The sequence below is a fragment of the Equus przewalskii genome, chromosome 19 (genome assembly GCF_037783145.1).
Source record: "Equus przewalskii isolate Varuska chromosome 19, EquPr2, whole genome shotgun sequence".
Lineage (NCBI taxonomy): Eukaryota > Metazoa > Chordata > Mammalia > Perissodactyla > Equidae > Equus > Equus przewalskii.
In genome coordinates, this window is record NC_091849.1 from 51,525,553 (window position 1) to 51,542,113 (window position 16,561).

Consider the following 16,561-nt stretch of genomic DNA (forward strand, 5'->3'; position numbering starts at 1 on the left):
TTTCAGTGTACACATCTTTCAGCTCTTTGGTTAAGTTTATTACTAGGTATTTTATGCTTTTTGTTGCAATTGTAAATGTGATTGTAGTCTTAATTTCTCTTTCTTCTACTTCGTTGTTAGTGTATAGAAACACAACTGATTTTTGTATGTTGATTTTGTATCCTGCAACTTTACTGTATTCATATGATTTCTAAGTTTTTTCGTGGAGTCTTTAAGGTTTTCTATATATAAAATCATGTCATCTGCAAATAGTGACAGTTTCACTTCTTCCTTTCCAATTCAGATCCCTTTTACTTCTTTTTTCTTGCCTGATTCTCTGGCTAGGACTTCCAATACTATGTTAAATAAGAGTGTTTTGTGAAAGTGGGCCTCCTTGTCTGGTTCCTGTTCTTATATGGATAGCTTTCAATTTTTCTCTGTTGAGAATGAAATTAGCTATGGGTTTGTCATATTTATTATGTTGAGGTACTTTCCTTCTATGTCCATTTTATTCAGAGTTTTTATTATAATGCATGCTGTATCTTGTCAAATGCTTTCTCAGCATCTATTGAGATGATCACGTGATTTTTATGTTTCATTTTGTTAATGCAGTATATCACATTGATTTGCGGATGTTGAACCATCCCTGCATCCTTGGAATAAAGCCCACTTTATCACGGTGTATGGTGTTTTTAATGTATTGTATTTGATTTGCTAGTACTTTGTTGAGGAATTTTGCATTGATGTTCATCAGTGATATTGGCCTGTAATTTTCTCTTTTTGTGTTGTCCTTGTCTGGTTTTGGTATCAGGGTAATGTTGGTTAGGAATGAGTTAGGAAGCTTCCCCGCCTCTTCAGTTTTTTGGAAGAGTTTGAGAAGGATAGGTATTAAGTCTTCTGTGAATGTTTGGTTGAATTCACCAGGGAAGCCATCTGGTCCTGGGCTTTTATTTTTTGGGAAGTTTTTGATTACTGTTGATCTCCTTACCGATGATTGGTCTATTCAGATTGTCTATTTCTTCTTGATTCAGTTTTGGAAGGTTGTATGATTCTAAGAATTTATGATTTCTTCTAGGTTATCCAATTTGTTGGCATATAGGCTTTCATAGTATTCTCTTCTAATCTTTTGTATGTCTGAGGTGTCCACTATAATTTCTCTCCTCTCATTTCTGATTTTATTTATTTGAGCCTTCTCTGTTTTTTTTCTTGGTAAGTCTAACTAAAAGCTTGTTAATTTTGTTTATCTTTTCAAAGAACCACCACTTAGTTTCACTGATTTTTTCCCTTTTTTTTTTTGGTGTGTGTGAGGAAGATTGGCCCTGAGCTAACAGCCATGCCAGTCTTCCCTACATTATGTGAGATGCAGCCACAGTGTGGCTTAACGAGTGGTGCGAGGTCTGTGCTTGGGATCCGAAACTGTGAACCCTGGGCCACTGTAGCAGAGCACATGAACCGAACTACTATGTCACTGGGTTGGCCCCATTTCTATTGTTTTTTTTAAGTTTCTATTTCAATTATTTCTTCTGTGATTTTTATTTCCTTCCTTCTACTGATTTTGGGCTTTGTTTGCGCTTCTTTTTCTAGTTCCTTTAGGTGCACTGTTAGATTGTTCATTTGAGATTTTTGTTATTTGTTGAGGTAGGCCTGTACTGCTATAAACTTCCCTCTTAGAACTGCTTTTGCTGTCTCCCATACATTTTGGCATGTCATATTTTCACTTTCATTTGTCTCCAGATATTTTGTGATTTCTTCATTGGCCTGATCATTGTTCAGTAGCATTTTGTTTAATCTCCACCTATCTGTGGTTTTTCTGACTTTCTTCCTGTAGTTGGTATCTACTTTCATACCAGTGTAGTCAGAAAAGATGCTTGGTATTATTTCAATCTTCTTAAATTTACTGAGGCTTGTTTTTGGCCTAATATGTGATCAATCCTGGAGAATGTTCATTAGCATTTGAAAAGAATGTGAATTCCATGGTTTTTGGATAGAGAGTTCTGTATATATCTTCCAAGTCCACCTGGTCTAAAGTGTCATTTAAGGCCGCTGTTTTCTTATTGATCTTTTGTTTGGATGATCTATCCATTGGTGTAAGTGGAGTGTTAAAGTGCCCTCGTATTATTGTGTTGTTGTATATTTCTCCTTTTATGTCTGTTAATAATGCTTTATATATGTAGGTGCTCCCATGTTGGGTACTAGATATTTACAAGTGTTATAACCTCTTGTTGGATTGTTCCCTTTATCATTATGTAGTGCCTTTCTTTGCCTGTTGCTATAGTTTTTATTTTGAAGTCTATTTTGTCTGAGATGAATATTGCTATCCCAACTTTATTCTCATTGTCATTTGCATGGAACATCTTTTTCCATGCCTTCACTTTCAGTCTGTGAGTGTCTTTAGATCTGAAGTGTGTCTCTTGTATGCAGCATATATATGGGTCTTATTTTTTTATCCAATCAACCACCCTATGCCTTTTGATTGAAGCATTTAGTGCACTGACATTTAAAGTAGCTACTGATAAGAATTTACTTATTGCCATTTTGTTACATTTTTCTGGGTGTTTTAGTAGTTCTTCTCTGTTCCTTTCGTCTTCTCTTGCTCTCTTCCCTTGTGATTTGATGGCTTTCTTGAGTATTATGTTTGGGTTCTTTTCTCTTACTTTTTGTGTATTTATTACAGGTTGCAGGTTTGTCATTACCATGAGTTCATATATAATAAACTTAAGGGTTCATATATAATAACCTACGTATATAGCAATCTATATTAAATTGACAGTCTCTGTAGTTTGCTTGCTAAAAGCTCTACTCTTTTACTCCCCTCCCACATTTTATGTTTTTGATATCATATCTAACTTTTTTTTGTGCATGTGTTTCCATTACCCTCTTATCATGGAAACAGATAATTTTAGCACTTTTATTAGCATATTAGCATATTAGCTTCACAGGTGGTTGATCTGCTACCTTTACTGTATATTTGCTTTTACCAGTGATTATATATATATATATATATATATATATATTTTGATAATTTCCTTATTCCTATTTGTGGTCTTCCCCTTTCCACTTAAATGAGTCCCTTTAGCATTTCTTGTAATGCTGGTTTGTTAGTGATAAACTCCTTAAGTTTTGCTTGTCTGGGAAACTCTTTATCTCTCTTTCCATTCTGAATGACAACTTTGCCAGGTAGAGTATTCTTGGCTGTAGGTTTTTTCCTTCCAGCACTTTAAATATATCATGCCACTCCCTTCTATCCTATAAGGTTTCTGCTGAGAAGTCAGCTGATAGCCTCATGGGGTTTTCTTTGTATGTCACTTCTTGCCTTTCTCTTGAGCTTTTAGGACTCTCTCTTTAGTTCTTGACATTTTAATTATAATGTGTCTTGGTGTGGGCCTCTTTGGGTTTATCTTTTTTGGTGCTGTCTGTGCTTCCCATACCTGGATGTCTGTTTTCTTCCTTTGGTTAGGAAAGTTTTCAACTATTATTTCTTCAAATAGATTCTCTGCCCCTTTGTCTCACTCTTCTCCTTCTTGGATACCTGTAACACAGATGTTAGTGCACTTGATGTTGTCCAAGAGGTCCCTTAGACTGTTCTCATTCTTCTTCTTTTCTCTTTTATCTGTTCAGCTTGGGTGATTTCCTCTAGTCTTTCATCCAGCTCGCTGATCTGTCCTTCTGTATCATCCACTCTGCTATTGAGTCCCTCTAGTGAATTTTTCATTTCCAGTATTGTATTCTTCATTTTTGACTGGTTCTTTTTTATATTTTCCAATTCTTTGTTGAAGTTCTCACTGAGTTCATCCATTCTTCTCCCAAGATCAGTGACCATCCTTATGACTATTAGTGTGTATACTTTGTCAGGTAGATTGTTCATCTCAGTTTTGTTTCTGAGGTTTTGTCCTGTTCCCTTACTTAGAACGTATTCCTTTGTCTCCTCTGAAATGTAGTTTCTGTCTCTCTGAGGTGGACAGGGAGAAGGAGTGGGTCGTAGTTCAAATACCACAGACTCTTTTTGTTCTCATCAACTTTTAGTGGGTTTTCTTGAATAAATGTGTATTCATTTGCTCTATGCCCTTAAGACAGTCTCCAGAGAGTGTCAATGGTTTTTTTTTTTTTTCTAATATTTTATCTTTTTCCTTTTTCTCCCCAAAGCCCCCTGGTACATAGTTGTATATTCTTCATTGTGGGTCCTTCTAGTTGTGGCATGTGGGACGCTGCCTCAGCATGGTCTGATGAGCAGTGCCATGTCCGCACCCAGGATTCGAACCAATGAAACACTGGGCCACCTGCAGTGGAACGTGCGAACTTAACCACTAGGCCATGGGGCCAGTCTCTTCAATGGTTGTCTTTTGAAAATAATTTTCACAAGTTTTGCTGAGCAGCATGTCTGTGGAGCCCTTTACACTGTCATGTCAGAAGCCAGAAGTGGAACTCCAATTATCGTCTTTTCTTATTGCCATTAAGGCTCTTTTTTTTTTTTTTTTTTGGTTATTATCTTGGTTTCTCTACTTAAAATTGGAGGACTTCCTGAAATGTCTTGTGATCTTTGATTATCCATTCGTGTTTAAAATTGAGGCACTGAAAAGCTGATCACTTTACAGAAGGGCAAGTGCAGAACTGGGGAGACGAATGTGAGTCACTTACAGAATTTTCCTCTAAGTTACTGCAGACTTTATGCATTCAGGATAGAATATAAAACAAAGCCAAAAGCCAGAAGTCTGGAGGAAGGGTAAGTGTGATAATCACTTCATCTTTCCTAGTTGGAACAAATCAATACTGTGCAACTTGGAAAAATATAGCCGTCTCCCACCCATAGTATTCTCCCTGACACTCTCCAAACCTGAATCATTTCAATAACCATTTTTTCTTAAATTTTAGAAGGGTCTTTCAGGAATCAATATCTTATGAGTAAAGAAACATTTACCTGAGTTTCAGTAATTCCTTTAATTTCCCTCTGGTTAAGTTAAAACAAAATTACATTAAACTTTTTTCTTAAAAAATATTATGGGTAGTATTATCCTACCTTTACAAAATATTTTCCATCCAGATATGTTTATCTATCTGACTATCTATATTGCTAATATATCTATCAACCTTCTGTCTCTATATATGGATAGAAAGAAGTCTGTAATAATGTTTACCAATTACTAACGCTGGTTATTTCTCAGTGGTAGGAACTGAGGTGCTTTATTACTTTCCTCTTTTTTATTTTTTGTATTGATTGACATTTCAAATAATAAGTATGCATCATTAAAAAAAGCCAATACAGGGGCCAGCCTGGTGGTCTAGTGGTTAGGTTCTCATTCTCCGCTTTGGTCGCCTGGGGTTCATGGGTTCGGATCCTAGGTGTGGACCAGCACACCGCTCATCGGGCCATGCTAGGGTGGTATCCCACATACAAAAAATGGAGGAGGATTGGCAATGGATGTTAGCTCAGGGCCAATTTTCCTCACACACACACAAAATGAATACAAGAATGGTGAATCTAATCAAGGCATCCTCTACCAAGATTTAAAAAAAAAAAAAGTCAATACAATGGAAAAGCAAAACTTAACCCACTAACAGAGCCAATTGCCAAAGAATCAGGGCTGGGCCTGAGGTGAAGCAAGTGAGGAGCCTTGGGTGCAAAATTGTGGCAGGTCCTCCCTCGCAGGGTCATATAAGCACAGCCTTGGCTCCTCACTTGCCTCACCACAGGCCTGCATAGCCAAACATCAGGAGCACCAGCAGGTCAACGTAGGTGAAGAATAGTGTGTTTGGAATTCTGGGTAGATGAGTAAAGCATACTCTCCCTTTCTTATAAATGACCTTTTAGTATTTTTTAACAGTCTGCAAAAGAAATCATAGGCTTTACACTTCAAAAGTTAATTGATCAGACACTCTGAAACTAACCAACACCTAGTCTTCCCATTTCTTTCCTCTTCCTCAATTCATCAGGAGTGAGTGTGTCGCAGGCTCTGGCCATGGAAGGGCACAGAGGGGCATGCTGCTGTCTGTACCCACATCTTCGTTTCCTGATCAACCCAGCTGAAACAGCACAATACCTTCCTTTGTCTTTCCAGCCCATTTTCCTGCTTGAATGTCTCCGTAGCAGTTATCACATTCTGAAGGTATTCAGACTTTATGTATGTGGTTTTATTTTGTATGAGTTGATTGCCTGTCTTGCCTTACTAGAAAATAACTCAGCAATGCTACCCTCATGGAAGCGTGATGGTGCACAATAGCTTTCCCTAGGATTTGCTGAACGCAAGAGTTAATGAGTTCACTGTACCTTCACTGAATGACTGTGGACCTGATGCTGTTAGGACAACATGAAGAGGAATAAAATGCCCAGTCTTTACTTCCTACGGAGAGTCCACATGCCAGCCTTCCTCCCCGCCTCTGCTCCCAGCAGTGTTCATTTGTCTCACAAAATCACTATCTCACAAACACATACCTTTTGTTTTTATCCCCCTTTTCCTTTTCTCATATTCTGTTTCTTTTTTTTTTCCTGCCTTCAACTCTTGCCCAATTACTGCAGGGAAATATTTTTTCGTCCCTTAAAAAAATATTCTGACCAATGAGCATAAAATGTAGTATCAGTAATTACACATTTATTAAGAGAACGTCAAATTTGAAGAGAAAACAGTGACATGGTATTAATTGTGAACAGCTATGAAGTGTTTGCTCTAGACCTGACTCTCTGCCAAGCAATTGATGTGCATAGCCTCATCGAGTCAGAGCAGATAAGGAAACAGTGACGGCAGCAAGAAGCAACTTGTCAGGTCCCAGAGTCAATAACTGGTCTGAACCCAAGTCAGTCTGATTCCAGAGCCCGAGCCCTTCCAGGGGAATCAGAGAGGCTGTGCTGTTCATTTCTGATGGAACCCTTCTGTGGGGTTTGCCCTCCATCCCATTCCCACACTACAGGTGGGTCTCTTCATGTTCCCACAGTGCTCTGCTCATTCCTTCCCTCAGCTCTTATCACATAAAATGTTAGGTATGTGTCCGAAAGGTTCAGCTGGTATGTTATCACTCATTACCAGTGTTACGAAGTATGTGCTCTCCTTGTTCATTGCAGTTAGAGTTGTAATAGAAGCAGGAGCTTCATATATATACATATATATACACACATATGTATATGGTGTGTATATACATATATATATATATACACTAGATATATATATCTAGTGTATATATATATATATACATACTAGAGTTCTGGTGTCTGGTACTTACTAGCAGTATAAAGTCGAGCAAATTATTTAATCCTTCTGAACCTTAGGTAGAACGTGGGGATGATGATGTCAGTGTTACAGTGTAACGAGAACAACCTAACATAGACCTGTGAGGTATGTGGCATAGCGTCTTGCACAGTAGCAAGCTCTCTTCTCTTTCTCTTTTTCCTGTTCACTCCCCTGCCTACCTTGATTCTGACTCTTCCGCTGCATCTTATATAGCATTTCAGCCATGTTATGTATTAACTGTTATGGCTTGCATTAGTTATCTATTACTGTGCAACAAATTACCCACATGTAGGAGTTTAAAACAATAAATATTTATTATCTCAAAGTTTCTGTTGGTCAGGGATCTGGGATCAGCTTAGCTGGGTGGCTCTGGTTCAATCTCTTATGAGGCTGCAGTCAAGATGTCAGCTGGACCTGCAGTCATGTCAAGGCTCAACTGGGGGAGAATGTGCCTCCAAGTTCACTCATGTGGCTGCTGACATGCTTCAGGAGATCTGCGTCTAAGCTCACGCATGGGGCCTCTCTACAGGGCTGTCTCAGGCCATGGCAGCTGGCCTTCCCTAGAACAAGCAATCCAGGAGAGAGTGAGGGACAGCACCCAAGATGGAAGCCATAGTCTTTTTATAATCGAGTCTCGGAGGTGACATCCCATGATTTTTGCTGTATTTTTACTCATTAGAAGCAAGTCAATAAATCCAGCCAACACTGGAAAGGAGGGAATGATACAAGAGCATGAATACCAAGACGTGGAGATCACTGGGGCCATATGAGTCTGCCTACCACATGGTTTAAATGGTCTTACAGAGCTAGCCTGGGGATTATGATATGTCTAATCATATTTCACTACTTTTATAAAGAAGTTAGTCTTGTCTTTATTTAAGGGACTTATACACTTTGGGAACAAAAGCATTGCTAAGCAGGGTAACTGGCTGTACCAGGAGAGCTTCAACATACTCCACAAAATAATAATAATAATATGACTTCTTTTTCCTAGTCTTACAAGTTATCACATCATCTGTAACTTTCAATTCCCACTCTACGCATAATTACACTTTCCTCTGAGTCGGTTTGTTTCTTAAGAATCATTTCCCCTTTGGCTGTATCCTTGTTATATTTTCCACTTCCTCCTCTTTGATCTATACACACACACACATACAGACACATGCAAGCATGCACACACACTCCAGCTTCCTTCCTCAGGGAGTGCCAAGATCAGGTAGGCAGTCATGGGGAAACAGAAATACCACTCCCAGCTACATTTAGAGGGCGACTTGTTTATTAGCCCCAGCTCAGTCACAGTGTGCTCCAGCAACTCCCCCAGGTGGAGCGTCCTGCCTCTAGATGACCTTGCTCCTCTTTCCCCTTTCTCCTCCTGCCGCCCTTAGTCATGGCTCTGCCTACTTGCATTCGCCTCCCAAGAGTGATGACATAGGTCAAATGTGATATTGGTATCCTTTCAGGTTTAAAAGAAAGATGATATAAATACTAAAATATGTATGCTTTAACTAGTAAAACGTCATAAATATTAAAATTTCATTGTCTAAATATTAAAACACTTATTTTATATAAATATTACCTGCTTTGAGATTAAAAAGGTAGATCCAACAATGGAGGTTCGACATTTTGTGTTTTTTCATTTCTATGAATTATTGAGTCTATTTTATTGGAGACAGTATTTAATTACTGGGTTATCTATGACTGCCAATCACTCTACTAAACATAACAATTTCTGCTTTTGAAGTATTCTTTCTCATTAAAGTGGAGAGAAAGGAGAAGCAAGATGAATAGATCAAGAAAGGAATATAAGAGATTCTGGTCAAGTGAATATTCTAAAGCAAACAGATTTGATGATGACAGTCACACGGGGAAGGAGGAGAGAAAAAGTGATAATGGAAGAACTGAGGCGCACTGGCTGTGAATCATGAAGGAGAGAAAACGTTTATTACAGAAATGAGAACTGATAGGATCATTTATTGTGACGGATTTCCGTCATTTACTTTTGCTAACAGGTATAGTAAGAGAACATTTTTAGGAAGAAGAATCATAGACATTTTAGAGTTGTCAGAGACCTCATATACTGTCATCCCATCTGCTCTGGTTAGAGATGAGAAACCGAGGCACAGAGGAGGTGACTCTTCTGATATCCGATGTTATTTTGTTGAAGAGCCAGGACCAAGAGTCTCAAGTGTTGAGACTGACTTAATTCCTAACTCGGTGACTTTTGTTCATAATTGGACTTTATGGTCTAGAAGAGAATTGGTTTAGGTTTTTACTTATAAACATGAAGTTTCCTATTTTCTATATCACTTAAGACATTTAGAAACTGAAATAAATCTGTTAAGTGAAATTTCCTTATATTCTATGTGTACATGGATTTTAGCAAGTTGTGCTTTTAATGTGAATTTTCCCCAATTCTTGTTACACAGCATGTCTAAGAGAGATTAAAACTATCTGGTGAGAGTTCATGTTCTGATTGATTTAGGACTTTCAAAGATTGTGACTTCACAGCTGTTTGTCAACTGTTCTCAAAAAACATAACGTCATATTCAAGACTAACACAGTTACACTTAGCTTTGTGCATTAGATTTGTACCTACAAAATTGTATGCAACTTAATATTTAGTAAATAAAATTCAATTTCAATGAATTAAAATAATGATCTATTTTGACCCTGCAGTAAACCCTTTTGGCAAAGTAACAAATCCTGAGGCAGCAGGGATCATCTCCCCATTGAAATTTGCTATAAGACTAGGTATCCTCATGCTTGATTTTCTTAAAACAGGACAATCTGTGGTCTTGTTCTCCCATAAATTGACTCAACTTATCCTAATGATAGACTTATGATAATATCAGATACTGATATTTCTACCCAAACACTTTAATGTTTGCCTCTTTCAAGGTGTTAGTCGAATTAATAAAAAGAAATGTATTTGTTTACAAGTTACTCACATATTAAGAAACTAAAATTTTTACAAATTGATGCTCTTAGAAAACATTTCTCCCTTGTGTTATATGGAGAAAAAAAAGAGAAATAAACAAGATTTTTTAGTTGACCCAGTAATGGAAAGTAGTAAGAATATGTTGGAATTGAGGAGACCTCTTGGTGGTCTCTGAAGAAATATAATTGAATAAAATCTAAGTATTGTACTTAAAAATATATATATTGATCTTATCCTTTAAAATTTTTTAAATTAATATAATTGGGAAATGAAAAATAAGCCATCTGGTACTCTAAAACAGTTAAAATTTGTTTTGTAATTGTCTGCCTGAAAGTTCAGTTTTCTTTCTTTTCTCTAAGAAAGCTTTATTGGGGGGCTAGCCCTGTGGCCAAGTGGTTAAGTTGGTGTGCTCTGCTTCGGCAGCCCAGGGTTTCACCAGTTCAAATCCTGGGTGCAGACACGGCACCACTCATCAAGCCATGCTGAGGCAGCATCCCACATGCCACAAGTAGAAGGAGCCACAACTAAAAATACACAACTATGTACCGAGGGGCTTTTGGAGAAAAAGGGAAAATAAAATCTTTAAAAAAAAAAAAAGAAAGTTTTATTAGAATTCCACTCTAAGATGGCAACATAGGAGGCTCCTGAACTCACTTCCTCCCCTGGAGACACTAAAACCAAGTAATTTCCTCTTTAAAAAACCCAGAAACTAGCTGAGTGGCTCCTTCATACCAGGAGAACAAGAAAATACCACATTGAAATGGCTCTTGGCACACCCTCAATTTCTGGGAGCCACAAAGAATAAAGAAGGTGGCTTGGACAATCACAAAGGTTTGAGAGACAACCAAGAGCTCAGGTCAGGCTGAATGATAATGTTAATCTCTTACACGAGACCATTCTGTCAAGACTGAGAAAAGTGGCTGTTTTATCTAATGCACAGAAACCAGTACAGAGAGTCAAGGAAAATGAAGAAATAGAGGAATATGTTTCAAACAAAAGACAAGATAAAATTCCAGAAACAGAAATTAATGAAATGAAGATAAGTGATTTGCCTGATACAGAGTACGAAATAATGGTCAGAAATATGCTTACTGAGGTCAGGAAAACAATGCATGAACAAAGAGAGAATTTCAATAAACAGATAGAAAATACAAGAAAGTACCAAAAATATAACATAGAGCTGAAGAATACAATACATAAAGTGAGAAATTCAACAGAGGGGTTCAACACAAGACTGGATGAAGCTGAAGAAAGGATCAAAAAACTTGAAGGCAGGGCAGTGGAATTCATCCAATAAGAGGAGTTAAGAAAAGAAAAAAGAAGGAAGATAACTTAAGGGACTTATGTGAAAACATCAAGTGGACCAATATTCACATTATAGGAGTTCCAGAAGGAGAAGAGAGAGAGAAAGAGGCAGAAAACCTATTTGAAGAAATAATGGCTGAAAACTTCCCTAACCTGGGGAAGGAAACAGACATCAAGATCCAGGAAGACCAGAGAGTTCCAAAAACAGAAAAATTCAAAAAGACCCACACCAAGACACATTATAATTAAATTATTAAAAGTTAAAGACAAGGAAAGAATCTTGAAAGCAACAAGAGAAGAATACCTACCTGTTATGTACAAGGGAATCCCTATAAGACTATCATCAGAATTTTCAGCAGAAACTTTGCAAGCCAGAGGGAATGGCAAGATATATTCAGAGTGCTGAAGGAAAAAAATTGTAATCAAGCATACTCTACCTGGCAAAGTTGTCCTTCAGAAATAAAGGAGAGATTAAGAGTTTTCCAGACACGCAAAAGACAAAGGAGTACATCACCATTAGACCAGCTTTACAAGAAATGTTAAAGGGATTTCTTTAAGTCGAAATAAAAGAGCGCTAATTATTAAGGGCAAATGTATGAAAGTATAAATCTCACTGTTAAAGGTAAATATATCATTAACTTCAGAATAATCTAATGTTGTAATGGTGGTAGTTAGTCACTTTTAAACCTAGTATGAGGGATAAAAGACAAAAGTATTAAAAATAACTATGACTATAATAATTTGTTAAAGGATTTACAAGATAAAAAGATGATACTGTAACATCAAAAATAAAAAAGGTGGGGGGTGGCGAGTAAAAATGTGGCACTTTAGAATGTATCTGAAGTTAAGTGGTTATCACTTAAAAATATACTGTTACAAATATAAGATGTTTTATGTAAGCCTTATGTAGCCACAAAGCAAAAACCTATAGCAGTTACACAAAAGATAGAGAAAAAGGAATCTAAGTGTACCACTACAGAAAATCATCAACTCACAAAGGAGGAGGGCAAGAGAAGAAAGGAACAAAGGAATTACAAAAGAATGAACAAAATGGCAATAGTGAGTCCGTACCTATCAATAATTACTTTAACTGTAAGTGGACTAAATTCTCTAATTAAAAGACATAAAGTAGCTATGTGGATAAAAAAATAGGACCCAACTATAAGCTGCCTACAAGAGACTCACTTCACTTTTAAGGGTATACACAGACTGAAAACAAAGGGATGGAAAGAGATGTTCCACGCAAACGAAAACCAAACAAGCAGGGCTAGCTATACTTATATCAGACAAAATAGACTTTATTTTTTATTTTTATTTTTTTCTGAGGAAGATTAGCTGTGAGCTAACATCTGGCACCAATCCTCCACTTTTTGCTGAGCAAGACTGGCCCTGAGCTAACATCCATGCCCATCTTTCTCTAATTTATACATGCAATGCCTGCCACAGCATGGCTTGCCAAGCAGTGCCATGTCTGCACCCGGGATCCGAACCAGCAAACCCTGGGCCACCGAAGTGGAATGTGCAAACTTAACTGCTGCGCCACTGTGCTGGCAACAAGACAAAATAGACTTTGAGACAAAGACTGTAAAAAGAGGCAAAGAAGGTCATTACATAATGATAAAGGAGTCAATCCAACAAGAGGATATAACTTTTGTAAATATTTATGCACCCAACATAGGAGCACCTATGCTTTAAACATAAAAAGCAAATATTAACAGAACTGAAGAGAGAAGTACACAGCAATACAATAATTTTAGGGTACTTACATTTAACAATGGGTAGATCATCCAGACAGACAATGAATTAAGGAAACATTGGACTTAAACTACATGTTAGATCAGATGGACTTAGGCATTTACAGAAAATTCTATCCAACAGCAGCAGAATACACATTCTTCTCCAGGGAACACGGAATATTCTCCAGTTTTGATCATATGTTAGGTCACAAACAAGTCTTAATAAATTTAAGAAGACAAATTATAGCAGCATCTTTTCTGACTGCAATGGTAGGAAAGTAGAAATCAATGACAAAAAAACCCTAGAAAATCCTTAAATACGTGGAGATTAAATAACATGCTACTGAACATCAGCATGGGTTATGGGTCAAAGAAGAAATAAAAGACAATTAAAAAGTTACTTGAGACCAATGAAAATGGAAATATTACATGCTAAAACATACGAGATGCACCAAAAACAATTCTATGAAGGATGTTCAGAATAGTAAGTGTCCTACATTAAGGAATAATAAAGATCTTAAATAAACAATCTAACTTCACAACTCAAGGAACTAGAAAAGAAAAACAAACAAAGCCCAAAGTTAGTAGAAGGAAGGAAATAACAAAGATCAGAGTGGATATAAATGAAATAGAGACTAAAAACACAGCAGAAAGGATCAATGAAACTAAGAGCTGGCATTTTGAAAAGATAAACAAAATAGGTAAACCTTTAGCTAGACTTACCACAAAAAGGAGAGAGAGGATTCAAATAAATAAAATTATAAATGAAAGAGGAGACATTACAATTGATATCACAGAAATAAAAAGGATTTTACGAGACTACTATGAATAATTATACATCAACAAATTGGACAACCGAGAAGAAATGGATAAATTCCCAGACACATACAACCCATCAAGACTGAATGATGAAGAAATAGAAAGTCTGGACAGACCAAATACTAGTAAGGAGATTGAATCAGTAATAAAAAACTTCTTAACAAAGAAAAGTCCAGGACTACATGGCTTCATTGGTGAATTCTACCATTTAAAGAAGAATTAATACCAATCCTTCTCAAACTCTTCCTAAAACTGAAGAGGAGGGAATACTCCCAACTCTTTTTACAAGGCCAGCATTACCCAGATACCAAAACCAGACAAGGAGACTATAACAAAAGAAAATTACAGGCCAATATGCCTGATGAACAAAGATGCAAAAAACCTCCACAAAATATCAGCAAACAGAATTCGACAATACATTAAAAGGACTATACACTAAGATTAAATGAGATTTACTCCAGGGATGCAAAGATGGTTCAACATCTGTAAATCAATCAATATGATATGCCACATTAACAAAATGAAGGATAAAAAATCATATGATTTTCAATAGATACAGACAAAGCATTTGACAAAATTCAACATCCATTCATGATAAAAGCTCTCAACAAACTGGGTACAGGGGGAACATACCTCAACATAATAGAGTCCATATATGGCAAGCCCACAGTTAACATCATACTCAACAGTGGAAAACTGAAAGCTTTTCCTCTAAGATCTGGAATAAAACCAAGATGCCCACTCTCACCACTTTTGTTTAATATAGTACTAAAAGTCCTAGCTAGATCAATTAGGGGAGAAAAAAACCAAAAAGCAATCAAACTGGAAAGGAAAATGTAAAACTGTCTCTGTTTGAAGATGACATGTTATTATATACAGACAACCCTAAAGACTCCACCAAAAAACTGTTAGAACTAATAACAAATTCAGTAAAGTTGCAGAATATAAAATCAATAGATTAAAATTAGTTTTGTTTTTATACAGTAATAATGAACTATCAGAAAGAGAAATTAAGAAAATAATCCCACTTCAATTGCATCAAAAAGAATAAAATACCAAGGAGTAAATTTAACCCAGGTGGTGAAACATTTGTACACTGAAAACTACAAGACGTTGATGAAAGAAATTGAAGAAGACTCAAATAAATGGAAAGATATTCCATGCTCATAGGTTGGAAGAATTAATATTGTTAAAATGTCTATAATAACCCAAACGATCTACAGATCCAATGCAATCCCTATCCAAATACCAATGGCATTTTTCACAGAAATAGAGAAAACAATCCCAAAATTTGTATGGAACCACAAAAGATCCCAAATAGCCAAAGCAATCTTGGAAAGAAGAACAAGGTCGGAGGCATCACACTTCCTGATCTCAAACTATATTACAAAGCTATAGTAGTCAAAACAGTAACGTATTGGCATAAAAACAGACATGTAGATCAATGGAACTGAATAGAGAGCCCAGAAATAAACCCATGCATATATGGTCAATTAATTTACGACAAAAGAGCCTGGAATATACAGTGGGGAAAGGACAGTCTCTTCAATAAATGATGTTGGGAAAACTGGATAGTTACACGCAAAAGAATGAAACTGGACCCCTATCTTACACCATACACAAAAATCAACTCAAAATGAATTAAAGACAAATTTAAGACCTGAAACCATAAAACTCCTAGAAGAAAACATAGAGCGTAAGCTCCTTGACATTGGTCTTGGCAATGACTTTTTGGACTTGACACCAAAAGCAAAGGTAACAAAAGCAAAAATAAATAAGTGGGACTACATCAAAGTAAAAAGCTTCTGCATGGTAAAGGAACCAATCAACAAAATGAAAAGGTAACATACACAATGAAAGAAAATATCTGCAAATCACATATCTGATGAGGCATTAATATCCAAAATATATAAAGAACGCATACATCTCAACAGCAAAAAAGCAAGCAATCTCATCAAAAACTGGGCAGAGGAACTGAACAGACATTTTTCTAAAGGAGACATCCGAATGGCCAACAGGTCTACAAAATGGTATTCAACATCACTAATCATCAGGCAAATGCAAATCAAAACCACAATGAGATATCACCTCACACCTGTTAGAATGGCTATGATAAAAAAGACGAGATCTAAGTGGCGAGGATGTGGATAAAAAGGAACCCTTGTGCACTGTTGATGGAAATGTAAATTGGTACAGCCTCTATGGGAAACAGTATGGAGGTCCCTTAAGAAATTAAAAACAGAATTACCATAAGATCCATCAATCTCACTTCTAGGTATACATCCAAAGGAAATGAAAACAGGATCTTGAAGAGATATCTGCACTCCCATGCTCATTGTAGCATTACTCACAATAACCAAAATATGGAAACAACCTAAGTGTCCGTCAATGGGTGAATGGATAAAGAAGATGGGGCATAAATATGCAATGGAATATTATTCAGCTACAAGAAAGAAGGGAAGCCCGCCATTTGCAACATGACAGACCTTGAGGGCATTAAATAGTTGATACCACAGGGTGGCGGAGGTGTTAATTAACCAGATGATTGAATCCTTTCACAGTGTATA